The sequence below is a fragment of the Cimex lectularius genome, unplaced genomic scaffold, assembly GCF_000648675.2.
Source record: "Cimex lectularius strain Harlan isolate CLEC.00 unplaced genomic scaffold, Clec_2.1 scaffold141, whole genome shotgun sequence".
NCBI lineage: Eukaryota > Metazoa > Arthropoda > Insecta > Hemiptera > Cimicidae > Cimex > Cimex lectularius.
The window spans coordinates 420,908-444,711 of NW_019392838.1; the positions used below are offsets into that span (position 1 = coordinate 420,908).

Here is a 23,804-nt window from a genome sequence, read left to right on the forward strand (position 1 = left end):
AATATAGCAATAACAACGTACACGGAAAAAAAAATCAATTAAATTATCACGCCCGGATGATGTATTTAAAATAGACTACAATTTGACCGATTCCTATCAACGAGTTTATATCATAACTGGCAAGATTTTTCAATCAAGCGGCAGAAAAATAACAATAAAATACTTTTAAGAATCTCGTGGAAAATTGGCTGGTTGATGGGGCACAATACAATTTACACGATCGGGTTTCATACTTGCCTCGTTATAGTCTAAATACAAGCAATAAATTGTGTAAAGCATTTGTTTATACGTTACTTAAAAGCAAAAGAAAAAAAAGCTCGTCCAAAAGTAGTGAACACCGCGACTACTCTTGTGAAAGACTAAAATTGCGATGCTTTGTGGTTCAATGCGATGTTATGCGATCCACTGTGATGCTATGCGATGTAATGCGATACAATGAGATATAATGCTATACTATGCTCTTGCGATGTTATGCGATACGATGTTATGCAATGGTAGGTTGCGGGAAGCAATACGATGTACGCTATGCAATTCGAAGCTATGCAAGCTAATACATTGTCATGATGTAATTTTGTAAGCGTGTCTCTTCTTTTTTGGGCCCAACCCTGAATTCGGAGAACCGAAAACAAGGTCCCAGAGGTTTTCTTATGAACCTGACTACATTAATTTAATTTAATGATCAGGTAACTTTTTTTGATATATTGGGTTGTCCGGAAAATAATGCAGGATTTTGGTATTAAACAAAAAAAAAGAAACTAGTTACTTTAAAGCAATGTTCTTTAATCAAAATAATTTCCCATACTCTCAATACATTTCTCCCAACGTGTTGGTANAGGGGCATGGCGGTACATTCAAAATTCGGTGTTATGCAATGTTATGCGATACAATGCGAGACTATAAATTGTTATGTGATGCAGTGCGATGCTATGCGATGTAATGTCTTGCGATGTTATGCGATATAATGTTATGCAATGGAAGGTTGCGGGATGCAATACGATGTACGCTATGCAAGCTAATGCGATTCAATGCATTGTCATGATGTATAATTCGGTGTTATGCAATGTTATGCGGTGCAATGTGAGACTATAAAGTGTTATGTGATGCAGCGCGATGCTATGCGATGTGATGTAATACAATGAGATGTAATGCAATGCTATGCTATTCACTGCTATGTGATGTAGTGGGTTCCATTGCAGTGCGTTATAATGAGATGTTATGCGGTGCAATGCGAGACTATAAAGTGTTATGTGATGCAGCATGATGTTACACGAAGCAACGCCATACATTGCAATGCGACGCTATTGCAGCAATGATATGCGATTCACTGCTATGTAATGTGAAACTATGTGATGTAGTGGGTTCCATTGCAGTGCGTTATAATGAGATGTTATGCGAAGTAATGCAGTAACGCCTTGTTTATATAGAAAATAATCAAATTTTAAATTTTCTAGTCGTAAAATTTACAACGTTAGGAGTAACACAAGAGGAACCAAAAGGCTGACTGTTTCCTAATTAATGTATAAAAATGTGTGTGAACAAAAAATCAACGGAATTGAACATTTAAACCAAATATATAACGAGTTTGGTTTTTAAAATCTGAGCACCACCATGAAATAAGGGGGATTTGCATAGAACTACCACAGTTGGAAGTAATAAGCGGTTAAAAAAACAAAAGTTTGGAGGCAAATTAGGCCATCATTGCAGCATTCTTTCAAGGAAGACGAGGCGAGAATTTTTTTTTCTCTCTCCGTTTCAAAGAAGAAAGCGTAATATATCAAACAAACCGTGAAAAAGCGTAATTGGCAAGAAGGGCAAAAACGTCAGCTTATCGTCTTCACCCTCCAACGATCCAACAACTTGGACGGGTTCTCGTCGGCTATCTTTGCCACGTCAAACTTCACGGGAATACGCCTCGGTCGTCTTATGCTGTAACATCGATCCGGCCTTGTCATATATCAGATTCTATACACCTGTTATAAAGGCTAATGAAAATGTTCATGTTTAAATTTTACAATTAAACTGTTAATAATTTTTCGTACACGAAAGAACGATTTAATGAATTTTGAAGTTGGCTTAATTGGCCCACGGGGGATAAACTTTGGCAACACTTTGGTCTTAATTGATCTCCTCTTGTATATTATATAACAATAACGGGGTTGCTACATGTTATTAAACCACTGTTTACTTGCTGGTTTACTGTTCAACACATTATGGGACTTCCTTTTGGGGCTACGGGGTGATGAGCCAATTTCATAAAAACCTACACTGAAGTCAACCAACAAGATTGGATTATATATATATTCATTACAGTCTGCGTCATATTTTCATTGTGTCACAAGATATTTACAAAAGGATAAGATCAAATGTTTAATGCAACTATTGCTCTTCTTTCTTCAAGGACTAATCGAGGATAAAAAGGTCGCAAGGTCCTCTTAAGCCACTTGATGGGGATTCGGGAGTGGTTTCTATAAGAATAAGAACTGATCTAATCGATTGATGTGATGCTAGCAGTTACAGAAGTGCGGAGGAAAATACGTAACAGCGAAGTTTGATGTTGAGGATGACGTGACTCTATTTGACCGTGGTTTAATTGGCTTAAATGATTTGTACGATAAATTGGTTAACGTATTGTTCGAACAAATGTCGCAAGTCTAAAAGTAACATCCAGCGTACAACCAAACTTTGTTATAAACCCCAAAAATTTCCAATTACCAATTTAAGGTCTGATGGGAGTATTTTTCATTTGCCATTGCGTAGAGACTGGCATTACATACTCACATTGCCGATAAAATATATTACCCGTTTTCAAATTAAATTGTGGGCACATCTTATATTGTTTAAACGATAAACAATTTAATAACTGTTAATATGCTTTGTTTACTTCCTTCATTTACTTTTGTACTGATTTATCCCATTTGTTCAAAAAGTAGCATTAGGGCCTTTCATTCTGAAACGGCTAAAGATCGCTTTTTCCTTCATTGATTTCATTGGATATTATTTTTATTTTTAAACCTTTTTCAATGGATCCAGTCAGGCATTTGAGTGAGTATGACAGTGTCAGGGTCATAACATCATAAGAGGAAGGATACAGCCAGGCCGAAGTCGGCAGGAGACTGAATGTAAATCACTCTACAATAGGAAGGGTTCCGCGGCGCTTCAGGGTAACAGGGATTGACATAGAAGGTAAGGACAGGGTCGAACTAGGTCTACAGACCAGAGAGACGATAAATTTATCCATCATCGGGCTCTACGAAACCGCAGCATTACGGAAAATGAGATAAGAAATCTGATAATACAAGTCTGAAATGTTTCGATTCTTTTAAGACTGTAAGAAGGAGGATCAACGAAAATTACCTCAGGGCCCGGCACCCTGCTCATGAATCACTTCTTATCACAGCTCAGAAAATCACGACGCTTCAGTACGCACGAGAACATATGGTGAATTGGACATTGGAAGATTGGGGACGTGTTCTCTTTACGGATGAGATGAGATTTGGCCTCAAATCTTCAGATGGGTATAATTTCTCGAAGAAACTCAAGAGAAAGGTACGCCCCATGCTGTATGATTTCTCAGTTGGCATTCCACGGTGCGTCATTGATATTCTGGGGTGTCATTTCCTTGGGCGCGCGCACTGAATTGGTTTTCGTGCAAGGTGCTCTCTAACATTACAGAGGCACTTACGAGATATAATCGAAGAACATGCACTGCCATTCCCTCCCCCGCCAACATCATTGAGAGATTCTTTCTAATGCAAGATAATAACAGGCCCACAGAGCACAAATTGTCGATGACTACCTGAATGAGGTTGGAATTGAGTGATTAGTGTGGCCAGCTCGAAGTACAGAATTGAACCCAATCGTACATATTTGGGACCAACTTAAACGATGAGTATGACGGTGAAAATCAGGTCCTAACGCCCTAGAAGTGTTGGAAACGGCTGTTCTTGATGAATGGGAAAGAATTCCTCAGGATTTTATCTGGAATCTTTTCCAAGGAATGCAAAGGCGTTTAACGTGCAAGAGGTGGAAATGCTCGGTATTAAAGGCGAAAAAAAGTTTTTTTAAAACATTTTTATTCCTTTTTGATTTTTTGTTCTTTACCCAATAATTATTGCTTTTAGAATTATGCAATAAACATTTTATTTTTAAACGTCTTATTTTTCATCCAAACCTATTTTTGGTATGCAAAATATATTTGCAATTAATAAATGCAAGTAAAATATACTTAAATACATTAAAATTTATGGCGTCAATTTTCTATATCAGTGTATATAGGAGAAATTTTTTTCATTGATTTAATTAATTTGAATAAAATTTTCTATACACCGTCGTGAATGAGTGACATTTAATTATGGCTAAGAAAATTTGCATAAAGTTAGTAATTTTAATTTGACAAGAATTTTATGTTTTTTTCATAAACTATACATTATTTTTTATTATTCAACTATCGTAATATTTTATTTTTTCATAATTTATATTCCAAGAAAATTATAGCGTTTTACGTCTCCAGGAAATTAATACGATTTTCTGTTTCAAATTCTACCGATGTTTATAATCAACCTTAAAGCATCGGTTTGGGTTAACAATCGATAGGTAAAAGCTATTGTGGCGATTTAATGATACATCGTTATCAAAAATAGCTTCCTCGGAGATAACAACTTTATTGATGTAACCCCAATTCGATCCTGACTCTGAGTCTTAATCGGCACAACTTTGATGTTTTGCTTTTATCATCAGAATTTTTGTATACTTGGCGAAATACAAGCCGACCTGAATATTTGTTTAATATTATTATGGGTAATATTCCTGAGATCTGCAGCCAGCGGTGTAAACATGTAAATTGGCCGTTACTATTCATTTTGGTCTAACTATCTTCCTTGGGTTGGTCTACAGAAGTATTTCATCAGTTAGCCATTTTGAGTATCGGGCCATATCGATATCATCATATTGAAACAATTCTTAATCATTTCCATTCCACATACCAACAATTAATACAGCATCGATAATTTCATTTCCTGATTAGTTAAGATCCAAAGCAGTAATATAAAAATACAAACATGTACACTGCAACTTCAAACAAAAAATAAGCCCGCTTGGAACTTCTCTAGTTAATGCAGGAATCAAGGAAAGATAGGAAGAAATCACCCAAAACAATTTTCACACATTGTGCAGTTTTTAACCTGCAGCATTAATTATTAATGTTTATGGTTTTATGTTGTTCTTTTTCAAAATATTTTGAATTATTTTCATAGAAACGAGTAATTAATGAGATGGTTGATTTAATTTATATTAGTGTTAATTTGCCCTAAGGCGAGACCAACACTTCTGCACTACTCACAAGTCATGCGGGTTTAGTATCCCGGGTGTCCCGTTGAAGATAAAATGACTATACAACGAAATAATATCACTTCACGGAGGCTAAATACTAAAAAACTTAGCAAGTAAAATATTTTAGCAACAGATTTAATTATCTGCATAAAATTTCCTAAGCATCTTTGTGATTGTGTGACGTTTAATTATGGCTGACAAAATTTTCCTAAAGTAAGTAATTTTAATTTGACAAGAATTTTAAGTTTGGTAAAATATTGATTATTTTCTAACATCAAAATTTTTTAATAAATCATTCATTATTTTTTTACAATCCCTTAGTTATTACTATTTTAAATCATCCGTTTACTGGCTATTAAAATTTATTATCAATTAATTGATAATATTAAGAGAAAGGTTCATTTTTATGATATATATGATAACATCTTTTTTTCAAGGGGGGGAGCAAAAGTAAGCCTCGCGCAAAATTCAATTCAAATTATGGGATCTGTTTGATACTTATAGACACTAATTAACTATAGATTATCACGGTAAAACCTCGCAAGAAGCTTATAGAAATTTTTGCCGGTTTTGTATTCGAAAGTTACATTCAACTACTGTACCATTTTTCTTTTTTGGATCCTAAATTTTCTCACAATCAAACGGTAAATTCTGTTCTGAAGCTTCCAAAAATTGAAATTGGAGCAAATAAAAAAAGGCGGAGGGTGCTAAACAAGTACGGATATCAAGAACAAAAACAGGCTTTTTTTAAAATGTGACTTAGCGTATTAACCAGGGCACTGTTGTATATTCGTATAACGAATATTTTTGGTAAGAATGCGTGAAAGAAAATTGTACGGTGTGCGACTGTGGGAATCGAACCAACGACCGCGTGAACAACGCCCGGGAGTCTATAATGCTAGCCAGTCGGCTACCGCAGTTCCAAAGCTGAACGTTGGATTTAATATAGTGATGTATGGTCTAAAAAAACAAAATAATTACCAAATAAAAAAATAGTTTTCAATTTCCATGAAATTCGCAGAGTTCAAAAAATATTTTAAAAAGAAAAAAAGTAAAAAAAAAATCTGAAAATGACCAAACTATTGACACTTCTAAAGCTTCTTCTTAAGCTATGAAAGCATACTTTAATTTTTTTTTAAATACTTCCAGTTGTCGGATTATTATTTTTAAAATATGATTGGTTGCACAAAAGTCTGATTGGTTTAAAAAAAATGAAATAATGATTTATTTCTGTCTTGCTTTTTGTTAGGTAAATTGATGAATATTAAGGTTTAAGAAAAAACTTTTAAAAATCGTCAAAGTTATAAAATGAGATGAAAACTGCACGATTCGAGTGTTTAATTATTTTGTGAAACCCTTTTCCCTTAAAAGAGCAGCTAAGATGAACGTTCATTTTTCCAGTTCGACGACTAATTAAGGAAGAATCAGACATTTAAGTCCTCCAGGACTCGCTCATAATGAATTTTAGCCAGCTGAAAACCGACGCCCTCTCCATTAATTACTGTGACGACATTGGGAGACAAGAAACCACGAATATTCCGGCCTCGGAGAAGCAAGAAAATTGTTATCCGACTTAGAAATTAGCTATAATGTCTTTAGCCTGAAGGATATACGGCTGTCGTCCTCGTTTCTTACTGGAAGAGAAGAAATATAGCTCGCCCTTAGAAACCTCCAAAACAAGTTTAGGTTTTATCTGGTTAAATCACAGTGACGTAATGGCAAACATTTCTTTATCCATCAGAACTGACAATAAGTAAGATTTTTCTAAATTAAAATTATTCCAAACATTTTCTTTTTGATAAATTCAGAGGTCTTCAATACATAGAAATAAAAGGTTGATTTATTTAAAAAAGATATTTATCATAAACCATGTATAATAGTACTATTATTCACGGAAAATCGTTAAAAAACTGCCGTTCTCCTTTCTTGAACTGTACAGTATGGAAAAAATTCATTTTCACATTTCCTGAACCATTTGCTTTTGTATTTTGGTTTTGTTTTCTGTGTTCTATGGTTAGATTTTAACTTAAAGATAACTGCCATAATCGGACAACAAAATCGAGTTCGTAATAGGATTTACGTCATTTACAAATAGGACGGAAAATTTTAGCTGATGTAACATGTGAAACAAGATGGAGAAATTGTTTTCGAGGACTAAGCTCAGTTTCAGAACGTATCTGTACATTGTTTATCGGATGCTTCTATGCAAACCCTATTAATAAACCGTAAATCCCGAGTAATCTTTATACCTCGCCAACGGATCGCACATAAGCTCGCTTATTCATCTCACACTCATCTCAATCTCTTGCTAACTCTTCACTGTCAAACCTTACGATCTATCTTCCACACACGATCTACCACATAGTGGTTTCATTATGATAATACATTTCTACTCTTCTCTCTCATTTTCTATATCTCCGTCTCCTTCCTGTCTCTCCCTCGTTTTCTCTTTCTGCCAAAGGGTTAAATTTGAACAAGAAGTTAAAGTTTTCTCTTTCCCAAGTTCAGCCTGTTGTCGTTTCCTTTTTCTTTTTGTCTCTCTTTCCGTCTGACGGTCGTCTCTCTTTCTCACTCCTTCTCCGGCCTTTCTCTTGGTTCGTACACATTTATGTCGCTCTCTCCCTCTCTCTCTCCCCCTTTCGCTTTTACTCACTCATCCTTGAATTCTGGTAGCCTGCCTTGTTTTCCTTTTCTTTCTCCTAATATTTACCAATTCCCCATCCTCTGTACCTTCTTCCATTTTTCTTACTCTTGTTCTTCGCCTTTCTCTCATTCTCAAAAATTCCATTCTTTATTTCGCATTAACCTTTTATTCCCAGAGTCTCTTTATCCCCTCTATTGTTTGATCTGAATTATTATTCTAAATCAAGTTTTCTTCTTTCTTTCACTTATTCTCTCTCTCTCTCTCTCTCTCTCTCTATATATATATATATATATATATATATATATTTCTTATTTATCTTACGCTCTCACTCTATGTACCTATCCATGTCTGTGTCTGTTTGTATCTCCCTCGTTCTCTCTCTATCTGTCTACCTCTCTGCCTATCTCTCCGTACCTAGCTCTTTCCTTCTCTCTTTCTCTTCGTTCTCTTCGACAAAAAGGTTTAAATTTAAATAAAAATAACAAACTTCCTCTTTCCACGCTCAGCTTATCTGCATCTCTCTCTCTCTCTCTCTCTCTCTCTCTCTCTCTCTCTCTCTCTCTGTATCTATTGATGTATGTACACATCTACCAATTTAAACCACTACCTTCTCTCTCTTTCTGTCTCACTCACTCCCTATTTGTCTATACCTCCTCCATTCTCTCTTCTCCCTCTTTCTACTTTTTAAGAGTGTTGATTTTCTCTGCTATTCACACACACACACACACACACACACACACACACACACACACACACACACACACACACACACACACACACACACACACACACACACACACACACACACATACGCGCGCGCGCGCGCACGCGCACGTACACACACACACACAGACAGAGTCTTTAATTCACACTTATTCACTCTCACTGCCTCTCTGTCTGTCTCTCCCTCTCTCGCTCCCTGTCCAGTCTCTCTCTATTTTTCTCTGTCTCAAATGCATTGACAATAATTAGTCACTGATCTTTATGATTTCATTTTTTTAAACATTTTCACAACCTTTGATGTAACATCATATTAAATGTCACGTCCTTGATTATCCTGGATTATTTCCATTTTTTATCAAAGAGTTGCAAAGTACAATTGCATTGACGTTAATTCGACCTGCAGTGTTTTGGTTTTGTCGATTTTATTCATTTAGTTTTATGCCGGCTGTGGTAAAACGAAATTAGATTGTATCGCATTGTGAATCTTGAACTGGAATAAGATAAGTTACGGGGGGGTGTCTAACACAAACCGTGCGAATTGGACGGATATTAACAGATGGATGACGTTTCTGTAAGACGCGGGCTCCAGGCTATCTTAATTAGGTCAGTGTCAATTGTGTTATAGTTCAGTTTATAGAGTCTCAACCTTAAAGACTGCCATAAAACCTGATTATTCCGCAATCTCTCGAACAATTAGACACTTTCTAATGTTAAATATTTCCAACACCTCGGAATAGTTATAAAACGATATTGTTTTCTCCGTTAGTGAAACTTTCCCAGACGGGTTAAATAAGTTGACGCGGTTTTAGCGGGACAAGGGGGCGGGAGATCGGGCGTCTTTTCTTATCTGACGCGTCAAAGTTGAAATTCAGCGAGGGGCTGAAACTGAGAGGTGAAGTCAAGCAGATTCAACTCAAAGTTTGTCAAAAGTATATCTATCAACGTCATAGATATCTACCAACGCCCTTAGTTACATAACTTTTGATGCGGAGAAAGATAAGATATATATTAGTTAGTTAGAGAGAGAAAGATAGATAGGTAGACAGATAGACAGATAGATAGATAGATACATAGAGAGAGAGAGAGAGAGAGAGAGAGNGAGTGAGATAGAGAGTGAGATAGAGATAGAGATAGAGTGAGTGAGAGAGAGAGAGAGAGTGAGTGAGAGAGAGAGAGAGAGAGTGAGTGAGTGAGAGAGTGTGAGTGAGTGAGTGAGTGAGTGAGAGAGAGAAAGATAGATAGATACATCGATAGATACAAAAAGAACAAGAGAAAGAGAGAACAATCGGAAAAGGAAAATATGTATAGGCCTGCGCAGATAGGCGAGCGTTATACTTAATTATTACAATTAAGTTTGGCTTATGTTGACGTTTAAAAAACTATCATCTGACAAATTTTTCACTCACAGTGAGCGATTCCTAGACTGCTATTACTATCATTTATTAATCTAATAAATTAACATAAGCAAATTTATAATAATATTTGCTTATACAGCTTTACTATTGGAACGTAAAAATGTGAAAAGTAAAATTAACTTTTTTTTTAATCGTATTGTGTTAAAGCGTTCTTGAGCAAAGCAAAGGTGATACAAATAAGTTGATACGCCTTGCGCAACAACCATTTTGTACACGATTGTTTATTTAATTTATAATTAATTGCTAAATTACACAATCCGTAAAAATTGAAATTCTTTCAGAAACTCAACACAAAAAATGGAAAAATAAATTTTCCGAGCCCTCGTGTTTGTGTAATGTCTGTGTTATTTTTATGTTAATTTATTGAAATGAATTAATTTTTTAGCAAGAAAGGAGGAGTTTAAAGGAGTATAACTCCGCCCCGAGGAGAATATCGATACTGTGGGGTGAGTGTGTGATCTGGTGCGTAAAAGCAAATTATTAATTTGCTAAGTTATTAATTATTAAAGTAAGTAATTGTAAGTAAGAATGGAGTGGATTCAATCACGCCCCGGGGATATCGAGTTCTCTGAATGTGACCAGACTTCTACGTTTGTATCAGGTGTTGTGTTTATGTCAATTTATTAGAATGAATGTAATTTATTAGAGTGAAAGGGAGGGGTCGTTTAACCCCGTTCCGAGAAATATCGAGTACTGTGGGAGCGTGAATGTGACCAGACTTCTACGTTTGTATCGGGTGTTGCGTTTAAGTTAGGTTATTAGAATGAATGTAATTTATTAGCGTGAAAGGGAGGGGTCGTTTAACCCCGTTCCGAGAAATATCGAGTACTCTGGGGTAAGTATGTGATGTCTGGACAGTAAAAGTAAGTTATTGATGATGACATCTGATCCGAACCCGATTCCATTCACTACACGCACTATCGTACAAAATTACGTCCGATCCTAACAACCCTCCACGCCGCTTAAGAAGGCCTTGTGACCACCTAACATAACCTAAAACCAATCCTCATAAATACTGATAGTTCCAGCAAGGCTTCTCGCCATCGGTTTAACAGGTTCTTTCCAGATTTTTATTTCTATTATGCTGAATTCGGGCAGTTGATTGCAAATGTTGGTTCTTCTGTACTTTGTATTAAAAATCCCAATCAGTATAATTATTATGTTCAATTTCAATACAACAGTTTGTATCTAACGTATATTTAGAAAAAAAATTGACAATCAAACTGCTGGTAGAACTTTTCACAATTCTGTATGATTGGGATAAATCAAGACGTTTCTATAGCATAGATGGCGTAAAGGTTCTGCGGTTATAAAGGGGGGAAAAGCACCAAACGTGGGGTACAAAAGAAAAAAAGGGGGGAGCTTGTAAAAGAAGGGGATGATTTGTGCTGCCTGGGAAAAAAACGGATGTGAATTTATTGAGGTTGGCTTATTCGCGAACGACAGCAAGCAGAAAATCGGTTTTCATCCGTGAACACCTATTTCTGACAATTCAGTAAATTTAACTTCAACTAGATTAAAAATAACATTTAACACATCAAATTGGTTGTAATTTAACCCTTAAAATGTAGGATTATGTATGATTATTTTTTTCCAGGAAAAGTTATATTTCTGAAGAAAACAGGGGAACGTCACAATGTACTAACACAAACTACTCACTTGCGGCTATATTCGATACGTTCTTGAGAGCCTATAACAATGAGAAAAATGAAAATGTTTAGAATATGTGTTAGATAGTCGTTAGTTGAGCATTGCAGCATAGCAGGGGATTGCTAGCAGACAAATCACTGGGCATCACGGCAACGTTAATTGCTATAATGGGCAAATTCGCTTAATGGACGATTCACTGTTAGCGACTGTTACCAAAATATTCCAGTATCACTGAACACTTTCCAAAACTGATGATGATATCAAAGAAATGTGGTCGTGAAGTAACGATTTTTCTCGATTTTTTGGCAATGGGAAATATTTTTCAAAGCTGAAGATGAACTATCCATTACACGTTTGACGACTTTTTATGAGAACCTTTCATCTTCAACCTCCATTAAAAATGCATCAATTATGCAATAATAAAAAGGGGGGATAAGCCTAGCATGCAAAAGTTTTAATATGATAAAACCATTCATGCACGGAATATTTTTGTCTCGCTTTCTCAGTGGTGTTTAGGATGATAAAACAGATATTTTCTTTAATTAAAAAATATGCATACAATCTAAATAATCAGCATCCTTTTTGTATAATTCATAGACCATACTGATCGTCAAAATATAATAATTAGTATTTGTCTTTTTGAAAGAATTATTTAAAAAAAACTAAATTAATAATAAACAACACTGGACTGTATTATATAGGTTATTCCATGGAGATGCCCCTTAACTTGATGTTTAATTCGTTCCAGAAACAACAATTTCATCGTTGTTTTTGATGTGAAGTACCCCCTACGGAACATTTTTTAAAAGGATTCCCTTGTTCACGTCGTTTTTCAAAATTAAACCAATTTTAAGAATTGTACGTATTATCCCGGGTTCGATATCTTAATTTTCGTAGACGTTATTAGAGTTTTATTAGGTATTAACACTTTCAAATCGGTCGGTTTAAAAAAATACCATTCTAGGAAACTTAATTTACCTATTTAGTGAAGAATGAATATGCAAAATAATCATGGCTATGGATAAGAGAAATATTAGGAAAAACAGACTGCCAGTGTTAAAGTTATGTTCAAATTGTTTTTCCTTATTTTCAACACATTTTTCTATCGTTTTTTAATTTCGATAGACGTCACATTCTTAATTACCGCTTCCGAAATGTAGTGACATTTCTCTCCTTATGATCATCGATGTCAATCAACGGAATTTTGTAGCCTATAGATTTTAAATGGCCCTCAAAAGGAAAAGTCTAGCGGTGTTAAGTGTGGGGAACTCGGAGTCCTGGGTACTTTGCCTCGAGTGCCAATTCATCAACTCTCAAAATTCTCTTCGAATAAATGTCAAATAGATTGTGAGTCAAAAAGCCAAAAGTTTCATCTGGTAGCCAGAGGTAATACTTCGAACTAGGTTGGTAATTGTCCCAAAAATCAAAAGCATTTTTCACTATTTAAAGCTCCTTAATAAAAAAGGGGCAATTTACTCGGTCGAGGATAATACCTATAAAAAAATTTATTTTTTGTAGTTACGCAGTCTTTCTTATCGAGTGCCCATGCGTCCCAGACAGGAACCACCAAACCACGGCACCCCGTCACGGGCAAACTTGGTGGGCAGGCGTCGGTAGTACTCGCTCCTCCTATGACATCGGCATCCTATCACCCGATATAAACATAAAAGTCTGGTCACATTCACTCTCTCCCAGAGATCTCAATCCAAATCAGGGGACAGTCCAGCAGACCCTTCCTAACCCTTGGTTGCAAGGGGTGGGGGTTTCCAGGTAGAAAATAATGTTGCAGCCTTGAGACCGTGAAGCACTGTCTTAAATAAAAGCTGGCTAGTGTTTCCTAGCACGCATGGTCGCCTTAAGCAGCCTCTGCATGCATTGGGACGATAAGACCAAAGAAACGTATAGAGTGCGAGGACGCTGAGACTACGCCTACCTAGTCCCTCGAGATGGGTTAAGGGGGTTGCTGGCTTGAAAGCTAGCCACGAACGGCGGGTGCTGTAACAGAGGTACACGCGGGTTAGGGTACCAGATCCTGTCTATATATATTTATGTACACGGATGGGAGATGGTGCATAACCATCTGAAGTGCGGGACAGCGTATTTTCGTTCTAAGCTCAAGCCCAGTTGCATGGGTAAGGACTCGCAGGGTTGAGTTGTGAGACCCCTAGCGAGGACATAGAGAAGAGGCTGTCTTATTCGTGGCTGTGAACCGTAGTAGTTATGAATGACCTCCGAATTACCTCCCGACCTCGCGGGAATCGGAAGGATCGGATTGCCGGGAGCGTATAGCCACCGAGGAGCTATGACTACGCAGACGGCGTCCCTCGGATGCGTGACGAATGGTGGGTGGGGGCGGATGCTTGTCGGTGGCTGCCTTTACCGTAGGCATAGTCTCATCTAGGGGATGGCTAGAGATTCCACGTCAGCGGAACCCCGCATGCTAAAGAACCTCAATGTTAAATGACATTGCGACCCCAGTGGGAAACACTCCCCCCAGAAAAGGTACTCGATATTCCTCGAGGCGAAGTTAAACAACCCCTTCCTTTCACGCTAACAATTACACTCATTCCAATAAATTAACATAAATAACACAGTCACAACGCAAGCACACACAATCGTGACAAACACTACTTTGATTGAAAAGTCCGTAAGACCTGAGGTACCGGAACGACGATCATCGGCGTCTGCCGTGCCCCAAGACTACACACATATCCGACGTTATGCCAAAATATTGCCAACGTATGTTAGGCCTTCTAGAATAAAAAATGGGCTCGACTGTTACTTTATCCTTGCACATCTACGCGGTCGCATTCCGGCAAAAACGTGCCCGTGAGTTATTCTTCTCTCACCCATCTTGTTTTCTATCAATATAGCCATTTATCTGCTGTTAAATTTATTATATAATTTTCTGCGAGTTTCTTATTTTTTTCAATTCCATCATCAGAATTTGCGTTTTTTGATAATTTTTTATCAACGGAATCACATCGTCTGCTAGCTTTCGTTTTTCATGGTTCAAGTCCCTCATTTTTCGGGGATCTTTATAGATATTCATTTACCACTATAGTAGTATTATTTCAAAGCATCTTGTGTGAAATTATTTAAGTTTTTTGCTTCACGATCAAGCAATCATTTTTTTTAATTTAACGTTTAGCCTGATTATATTTTAAATTTAAAATATAAAACTATTCCAGTCAGTAGTTTAATTGTCTAAGATATTCTGACTATTCGGTTTTTTGACCATCCCTCTATGTAGTATTACTATGATTGGACATTGATCAGAACGTAAATCAATAGTTTCCTCAACATTACTATAATTATGTGAGACTTTCCTTGGTACAAAAAAATCTAGCAGATCAGGTATTTTATTATCTGTTGGCCAATATTGTGGCAACTCTGTTGAGTATGCAAAAGCAATTTGAAAAAACCTTCTGATATATAATAATTTTGAAATACTTGAAACCCATGTTAAAACAATATATTTAAAGAACCCAATTTTTTGTATGGTTTTTTGACATGAACACGCGAATTGGTTTCAAATATTTTTGACCTAATAACATTCCTAATTCATTAAAATCCTTGATGTCCGTAGCCTCCCCCTGTAAGTGATAATTGAATATAAGAATTTTTTCTCAATAATGAACTATAGAAATATATTAAAATACAAGTAAAATATAAAAATTTCATAACAAAACATCTATGTAATTGGTCGCGCAAGTATATATTAAAAATAGTTTAAGACAGATATGTAGAATGATTATATACATGTTTCCGTCTTGTATTCTACGAGGAAAGCAACATGTGCAAATACCCCTCATTTTTAATAATAAATTATTTATGCAATCAAGAGGAAAAGCTTGATAAAAGGGAATATACAAAAAGAATACGTTTTGTCAGTTTTATATCATTGTCATTTGATGAATAATATGTACTACAATTACCTCCATATAATTTGCTTTTTGATATACAGGAAAACACAATATAAATAAATATTACCCGAATATTATTGAATTGTATTTATTCCTAATTGGCATAAATTATAATTTTTATCCATTCTCTCTCTCTCTCTCTCTCTCTCTCTCTCTCTCTCTCTCTCTNAACGGTATTTTGTTGAGTTGTTAGATTTTTTCTAAACCACGTTTTTTTAGTTAATCGGGGTCCGCTTATTCTCGCTGTATGATTCAATCGAACTAAATAAAAATAGAACCAAATAGGAAAAGAAAGTAAAACTTCAATTTTTCAATTCTAAAACAATGATAAAGGTTTTTTGCAATATGCAACGTTTTCCTGAACCGATTTTTAAATAGGTTTCTTAATTTTTTTAAAACTCAAAATCTTATTGACTCATTGATAAATCTACAAATATAGATACATGTTATTCTTACAAAACATCATTTCTCAAATGTTTTGAGAAATTAAAAAAAAAGCTTTTTATTGCAATGTTTCAAAGAGTTTATGCTAAAACAACTATTTTTTTCTAGGTCGAGTAGTTTTTGAGAAAACCAGGGGTGAGACCCACGTATTAATTAAACTACATAAAATTTTACAAATGCAAACGTAGTTCAAAAACAAAAATCACACACCAAGAATCTATTATTATCACGAATAAATCACTTTCATTGTACTGATAGCATCTAATGTTGTTAACAGAACTGTTTTAATTAAAATTGTTTTGGTTCTATCGTATGTGTCAAATCCTGTCGATTCAAATGACTACATGACTTCGAAACAATGAGTTAAATCTGGAACCGCCCCATGAAATAACTGGGCCACGGCTGACTAATTATTTTTATATTGCTCACCTGACTAAGTTATAAATGGCTTATTTTCTTTTCTTACAATTTCTTTAACTTATGAATTTATTAATATTGTAACAAACCAAACGTGAAAATATTGTTGTATCAAATTATATTTTTCTTAACACGTATTTAAATTTACGCTGAAGGGTTCAAACTGACATAAATGAAAACGAAGTGTGGAAATTAAAAGATTTTTGTTCATAAAACCATTTCATACGTAGTTTGTGGTATATTGTCACCAGAAGCAGTAACTTTAATATTATAATGTGTGTCCTGTTCATGATTTCCCAATCGTAATATCTCTTCACCGAGTCGAAATATAAAATAACGCCCAAAGAAAAGATTTTTCCATTTTACCCCCGGTTTATAGATATATAACTATCTGCCATGAAAATAATAAACTAAGCCATTTTACTAAAAACCAAACAAAAATCGTGGTAGAATTTTCTATAATTTTGGGCATTTTAATGTTTTTACTATATGCAGCTAGTTATGCACAGAAAAACTGTTAAAAAATTGTTTTGTATGATTTCTCCTTAAATAACAAATTTCGCGTTCATTGTTTCATTAGTGTAACGTTCCAGTTTATGCCCCGGTGGCCTGATTTAATATTAATCCTTTATGTTTCCTTCTAGTTTTTCTTGAAATATTTAGATTACTTTTTGTGTAAACAACAAATTTATAAGCTAATTGATTGATTAAATATTAGCATAACGTCACTTGTAAATCTAAAACACTTCTGCAACACTCAAAAGTCTTGCTGGTTTAGTATATACGGTGTTCCGTCCGAAGATAAATATTTGATTTTTACTTCAAAGGAATAACCTTTATTAATCAACTATCTATATCAATTAGTTTTATTACATTTTAAAATTTATTTACATATTTAATAGAAAAAGGAGAAAACTTGGATTAACACTTAAATCTGGTCGTAATAAACTGGACTTACTGTGTAAAAAGGGATTTCAAGCAAAGTATGCAACAAGAAATTTATTTTTCATCTAACTTTCAAAATGGTTGCATATTTTTCTAGTATAATTCAATCAGTTGTTACAGAGTAAAGACTTAAAATTAATCAGATTGAATTTATTTTTATGTATGCCCCCATCTAAGAGGCGTTGAGAGAATAANGAGAGAGAGAGGAGAAAGTGTGAAGAGAGCGAGAGAGTGAAGGAGGTAGAGTGATAGTGAGAGAGGAGAGAGCGTAAGAGGACTTCTCTAAACTGGACTATAATCTCAAACTGGATCTACGGATAAAAAGAGAGTGTGACAGAGAGAGAGAGAGAGAGAGAGAGAGAGAGAGAGAGAGAGAGAGAGTGAAAGAGAAGAGAGAGATTTAGAATGAGAGAGTGAGATAGATAGAGGGAGGGTTAGAGAGAGAAGAGAAAGAGAGAGAGAGTGCGAAAGAGAGAAGAGAGACAAAGGGTAGAGAGATAGAGAGAAAGAGACGCTAGAGAAAGAGACCGAAAAAGAGAAATATAGATAGGAACAGCGAGAGGTAGGAAGAGGGAATGGGAGAGGACGGGACAGAGAGAGAAGGATGGAAAACAAGGCGGTTGCTAGAGTTCAAGGATGAGTGAGTAAAAGCGAAAGAGAAAGAGAGAGAGAGAGAGAGAGAGAGAGAGAGAGAGAGAGAGAGACATAGGTGGGTACGAAGAGAGAGAGTGAGAGGGAGAAGGAGTGAGAAAGAGCGACGACCGTCAGACGGAAAGAGAGACAAAAAGAAAAAGGAAACGACAACAGGCTGAACTTGGGAAAGAGAAAACTTTAACTTCTTGTTCAAATTTAACCCTTTGGCAGAAAGAGAAAACGAGGGAGAGACAGGAAGGAGACGGAGATATAGAAAATGAGAGAGAAGAGTAGAAATGTATTATCATAATGAAAACACTATATGGTAGATCGTGTGTGGAAGACAGATCGTGAGAATTGACAGTGAATGGTGATTAGAAGAGGTTGAGAAGAGTGTGAGATAAATAAGCGAGCTTATTGGTGAGATAGTCGTTCCCAAAAATAATACGTTATACCAATATACAACAGTGTCCTGGCTTATATGGTAAGTAATAAAACCATTAAATATTGTGCAATACTAAAAATTTTGTGCTCGATATCCGTACTTGTTTAGCTCCCTCTGCTTTTGCAATTTTAACCGTTCCAATTTTTGGGAGCTTCAGAAAAGTGTTTACCGTTTGATCGTGAGAAAATTCAGGGCCCAAAAATGTAAAATGATACAGTAGTTGAATCTAACTTTCGTATGCCAAACCGGCAAAAATTTGTATAAAAACTTGTTGCGAGGCTCAACTGTGATAATCTATAGTTAATTAGTGTCTATAATCATCGACGAGATCCCGTAACTTCAAATGAATTTTTCGCAAGACTTTCTTTTCCTTGCCAGGCCTGAAAAATCACGTTATCACGCATAAACGTGCAACTTTCTCCGAATATTATTCATTATTTTGATAATAAATTTTAATAATTGGTAAACAAATAATTTAGAATAGTTATGGCTTAGGATTTATGAAACTAATTTAGTTTAAAATAGTCAAAATAATCAACTTAACATTCCTGTCAAATTGAAATTACTTCCTTAAGGAAAATTTTGTTAGCCGTAATTAACCGTCACACATTGTCAAAGATGCATACGAAATTTTATTCCAATTCATTAAATCTGTGCTGAAATATTTTACTTGATAAGTTTTCTAGTATTTAGTCTCTGTGAAGTGATATTATTTTCTTATCGAGCCATCTTTTATCTTCAACGGGACACCCGGTATACTAAACCCGCATGACTTGTGAGTAATGCAGAAGTGTTGGTCTCGCCTTAGGGCAGATTAACACTAATATAAATTAAATCAACTATCTCATTAATTACTCGTTTCTATGAAAATAATTCAAAATATAAAAAAAAACATAAAACCATAAAAATTAATAATTAATATAACACTTTACTGCAGGTTAAAAACTGCACCCTATGTGTGAAAATTGTTTTGGATGATTCCTCGTACTTTCCTGATTCGCTTTAATCCTGCATTGATTAGAAATGTTTCAAACGTGCTTATATTTTGTTTTTGTATTAATTGTTGGTGAATGGGAAGGAAATGATTTTAGAATTGTTTCAATATATCACTCGATACTGAAGAAGGGTGAGTGCCAAAATACATCGGAGAGCGAGGATAGTCAAACCACAATGATTGGTAACGATCAATGCCCATGTTTACCACACCGCAGACTACAAAAGATCTCACGAATACTCTCCATATTAATATTAAAAAAATATTCAAGTCGGCTTGTATTTCGCGAAATATACCAAAAATCAAAAATTCTGATGATAAACGCAAAACATCAAAGTTGTGCCGACTAAGAGTCAGATTTAGGATCGAATTGGGTTTATTTGAATAAAGATGTTATCCCCGATGAAACTAGTTTTTATAACGATGTATCATTAAATCGCCACAATAGCTATCACCTATCGATTGTTAACCCAAACCGATGCTTTAAGGTTGATTTCCAATATCGGCAGAATTATATATCGCGATATCATTTTCATGTCGTGTAAATGATCGTTAACTTGGGACTTTTTTAAAAATATTTTCTCTCTGTGATGATATATGTATGAATGGGGGGGGGGTAATAAATGGACACCCTGTATATTAAAAGCCGGTGAGGGATCGGATCAATTAAAAAGAAACATTTCAGCCTTCCAGGAATATCATGGCTATGGCAGTGGAATTAGTAATTTAAAATATAAAATAAAAAAAATGTAAAATTTTCGATGGAGATCATATCATCATTAAAACAAATAGTGAAATAAAAATAACCATGAAAAATCACCCTTTACTTATTTTATAAAAAACTTCCTTGAATTTAAGTATCAACATAGTCTTATAAAATCATAACACAAGGTCGATAAAATTTCTGTAGTTTATGAAGTGAATTTAATTAAGCTCGGGCTGTTATTGTAGCAGAGTTTTTGTTAAGTTTTCAAAGTAAGTATGCAACTTCAAGCGAATTTTCACTAAATTTACCAAAGTAGTCACACTCGCCAGCTTATTGTATTTTAACCATCACCAGTTGATTTTTCGCGTTTCACTACTATTTCTCCTCTTCTGTAAATTTAACTTTGCTTTGTTTTTGCTAGCAAACTATTTCCTAGGAAATAAATAGGCACGAAAATACTTTTTTTTGGTGAGAAGGAGTAAACAACTGTCAGTCCTTTCTCGATAGTGGATAATTTAGCCTCCAAGTCACATACAGAGAAGCCGTTTCTATTTGTCTTTCATGACAAAACTGCGCCGGTGGAATATCCACAACGCAAATTTATTCCAAAAATCTGATAGCTAACAATGGAAATTTATTTGGAAAATTTGAAGCACTTATAAACTTTGGCCTGTAAACAAAACTTTTGTCCAGTCAAATTAACACTTTTTAACTTCAAATTAACCCTTTTTACTTCAAATTAATCATTTTTTAAAGCATAAAAAATTGTGCGGGATGGTATGGAATATAAAAATATAACGCCAATTTCCTATATATTTACGCATTTAAAAAAAAATAATTTGACTCTTCGAAGTAAAATTAATTTCAATTAAAGTTAAGTTATACAAAATGAAATATAAAAACAAATGATTTTCTTCTTCCAATATTTCGAGATTTTTTAAAATATAGAATAAATGGTCTGTAAAATAATTATTTTATATTTTAAAAAAGGGAGTGCATCGAGGTCACGATAGCTCAAGTGGTAGAGCAGTGGCGTATCTAGCCGAAGATCGTTGGTTCGAATCCCGCTCGAGACACTACTTTTTTATCACAACTAAAAACCTTAATTAATTGAAAGATATTAATTGGTCAAGCGGACCACGAAAACTAGTGGATTTAAAAAAATTTTGAATTATTGGAAGAACCATTTGTTTTTACATTTAATTTTATATAACTTTAAATTTAAATGGAATTAATTTTCGTATCGGTCTTCTAAAAACAAATTTGATATTTTTAAAAAAAATCGCAAATATACAGGAATTGTGCATTCCTATATTTCAAAGCTCCTACAGTTTCCTAATGCTTTAAAAATAAGTTTAATTTGATGTTGAAAGTACAAAAAACTTAATGTAATTATTCAATAATTTACTTAATAAAATAAAAAAATTAGATCTACAGCAAATCAAACGACGGTTCCAATATTGTCGGCCCAGGAAAATTGTTTTTGGAAAAAAAAACTTCGTATTCCTTTCAAACTTTCTTTTTGTTACAAACTTTGATTTTACTTTGTAACTATAAAAAATCAACAACTCAATGCTGGGCCCTACACTAGAAACTCATCAACAGTTATAGATCCCGGATAAGGATAAGTATAAAGAAGAAATCCTTTTAGAAGGAAAATATCTGGTTATCTCTAAACATACGACAACAATAGTGTTTTCATTTTTTGAAATGTTTCTACTTTTAGACAAAGTTTAACTTGTCTTATTTACAAGTTAAAGATATTCCTAAAAAAGTTTTGTAATTTGTACGTTTATTTCTTGACTCCATATAGGGAGCCGGTAGCAATGCCACCCGCCATGATAATTGTCCTGAAGAATAGGAGCATTTGGGCGCCTGTTCCAATTTTTGAAGGGCTATTTTATTGTGTACAGTACTTCGTAGATATCGCGTTTTGTGTATATTAACAGTGAATGTATCTATTAGTGAGATTGCCGACGGCAGAATATTGAGATTCTACCATTCTAATTAAGTAAGCAGTATGATGTATTTTATCAGTGTAGTGTATTGATGTATTTAAAAATGAATGAGGGTGTGATTTGTATCTAGCTTTAAAAACTGTTGACAGCCCCTGGAGTTTAACTTCAGGACGGATAGACTGAGAAAGGACCAATCATTTATAAGGCCTAATTGTCTCAAATGAAGTTTTATGATCACGCCGATAAATTATGTCCACGAAAGATCGATCAGACCTCTCGGCCTCCAATCCTTTTGTGGCATAACAAACGGACTAAACGTCGATCCGTCGGACAATAGGTAAAGAATAAGTCCTCGGTTCAGGTCGAAAAAGTACATCAAAGAACCATCATAAACACTAATGGTAGGCGTACTGAACCTAGGAGGCGCTAGATCTAGAATGATAGCAGGTTGAATGGACACTGCAAACTCCGGAGGCATATAGACCAAGCACTAGAACCAAGATTGTGCAGATATTGCCAGGAAGAAGTAGAAGAAACCTACTCCTGGGAGGGTAAAAGCCAAGGCCGGAGGGGTTTCCAAATGTTTAACTTTTTTATTTATTTTTAAATTATATTTTTTATTTTTATTTATTATTTCCGGCAAAGAAAAACTATTACAATCAAGTAATCGGGAGATTGAGAGATGTAGATTTCATAGAATTCTGTTTTGCGGTCCGATGTGTCTTGGCCCGAAGGAATTTCATTGATATTCCAGCCGCGCGATGAAAGTGTATTTTATTCAGAAATGCCAAGAAACATTCCGAGATTTTGACAAGAGGAATTTTGGTTTGAAGGAGGTGTTGGGATTTCTCGCCCGGTGAGGTGGAAGTCTGAAATTTCAAAGCGTTTGGACCAAGATTTGAATAGTCTGCATTTCGCAATTTGCCATTCACCGCCTGATTTTTAACAAGAGTTTGGAAAATTATTTGCAATATGGGTCAATCTGACCTGAAAAACCCTTCTTTAGAAAAATTCATTTAAGATTTCTTTTCTCCATGATCCATGTCTAATCGTAGACGGATCACCTCGAGTTTACGAAAAATTTACCAATCGGAACAGATCAGCATTAATCTTTTTCAGGAAAGCTCTCATGTACCTTCATATAGCTAATCATGTTACTATTCAAAAAAAGGTATTTTTTTAATTGAAAACATTATGGACTTTGTACAATAATTTTTTTGTGTTTTGATCCTTACCGAACATTGTGGTCCGCTCATTTCATTCTGTTCACCCTTTAGAAATACATGACGGTTTTATAACTGGAACGATCTGCTGTTTAAATTTAATATTATTATTTTGTGATACACGACAACTCCTATAAAAAAAATATAAAAATATCACTTAGTTTCTTCCCCCATCCGTTCAGTTAATAGACCCTGGGTCAGGAGCGACAAAGATAAACCAAACCAATTTGTAGTCCATTTAGAATCCACCTTTACTCCTCATAAAGAGACAATAAATAATTCCCCTCGTGCAAATTCACAAATCCCTATGTAGAATATCCCTTGGGCATGATCTAATTGCCTCCAACATATTT

General features: G+C 35.0%; 1 protein-coding gene across 4 annotated transcripts in view; it reads right to left on the reverse strand.

Annotated features, from left to right (window-relative positions):
- The window catches only part of LOC106672043 (muscle calcium channel subunit alpha-1), a 112,133-nt gene extending 100,127 nt beyond the window's left edge, over positions 1-12,006 (reverse strand). For 3 of the 4 annotated variants that reach the window (XM_014403159.2, XM_014403141.2, XM_024228616.1), the window contains exon 1: positions 11,770-12,006. The gene's annotated coding sequence lies outside the window, so the exon portion shown is untranslated. The remainder of the gene's footprint in view (positions 1-11,769) is intronic. The other variant, XM_014403150.2, reaches the window with a different exon arrangement.
- Between the last annotated feature and the right edge of the window lie 11,798 nt (positions 12,007-23,804).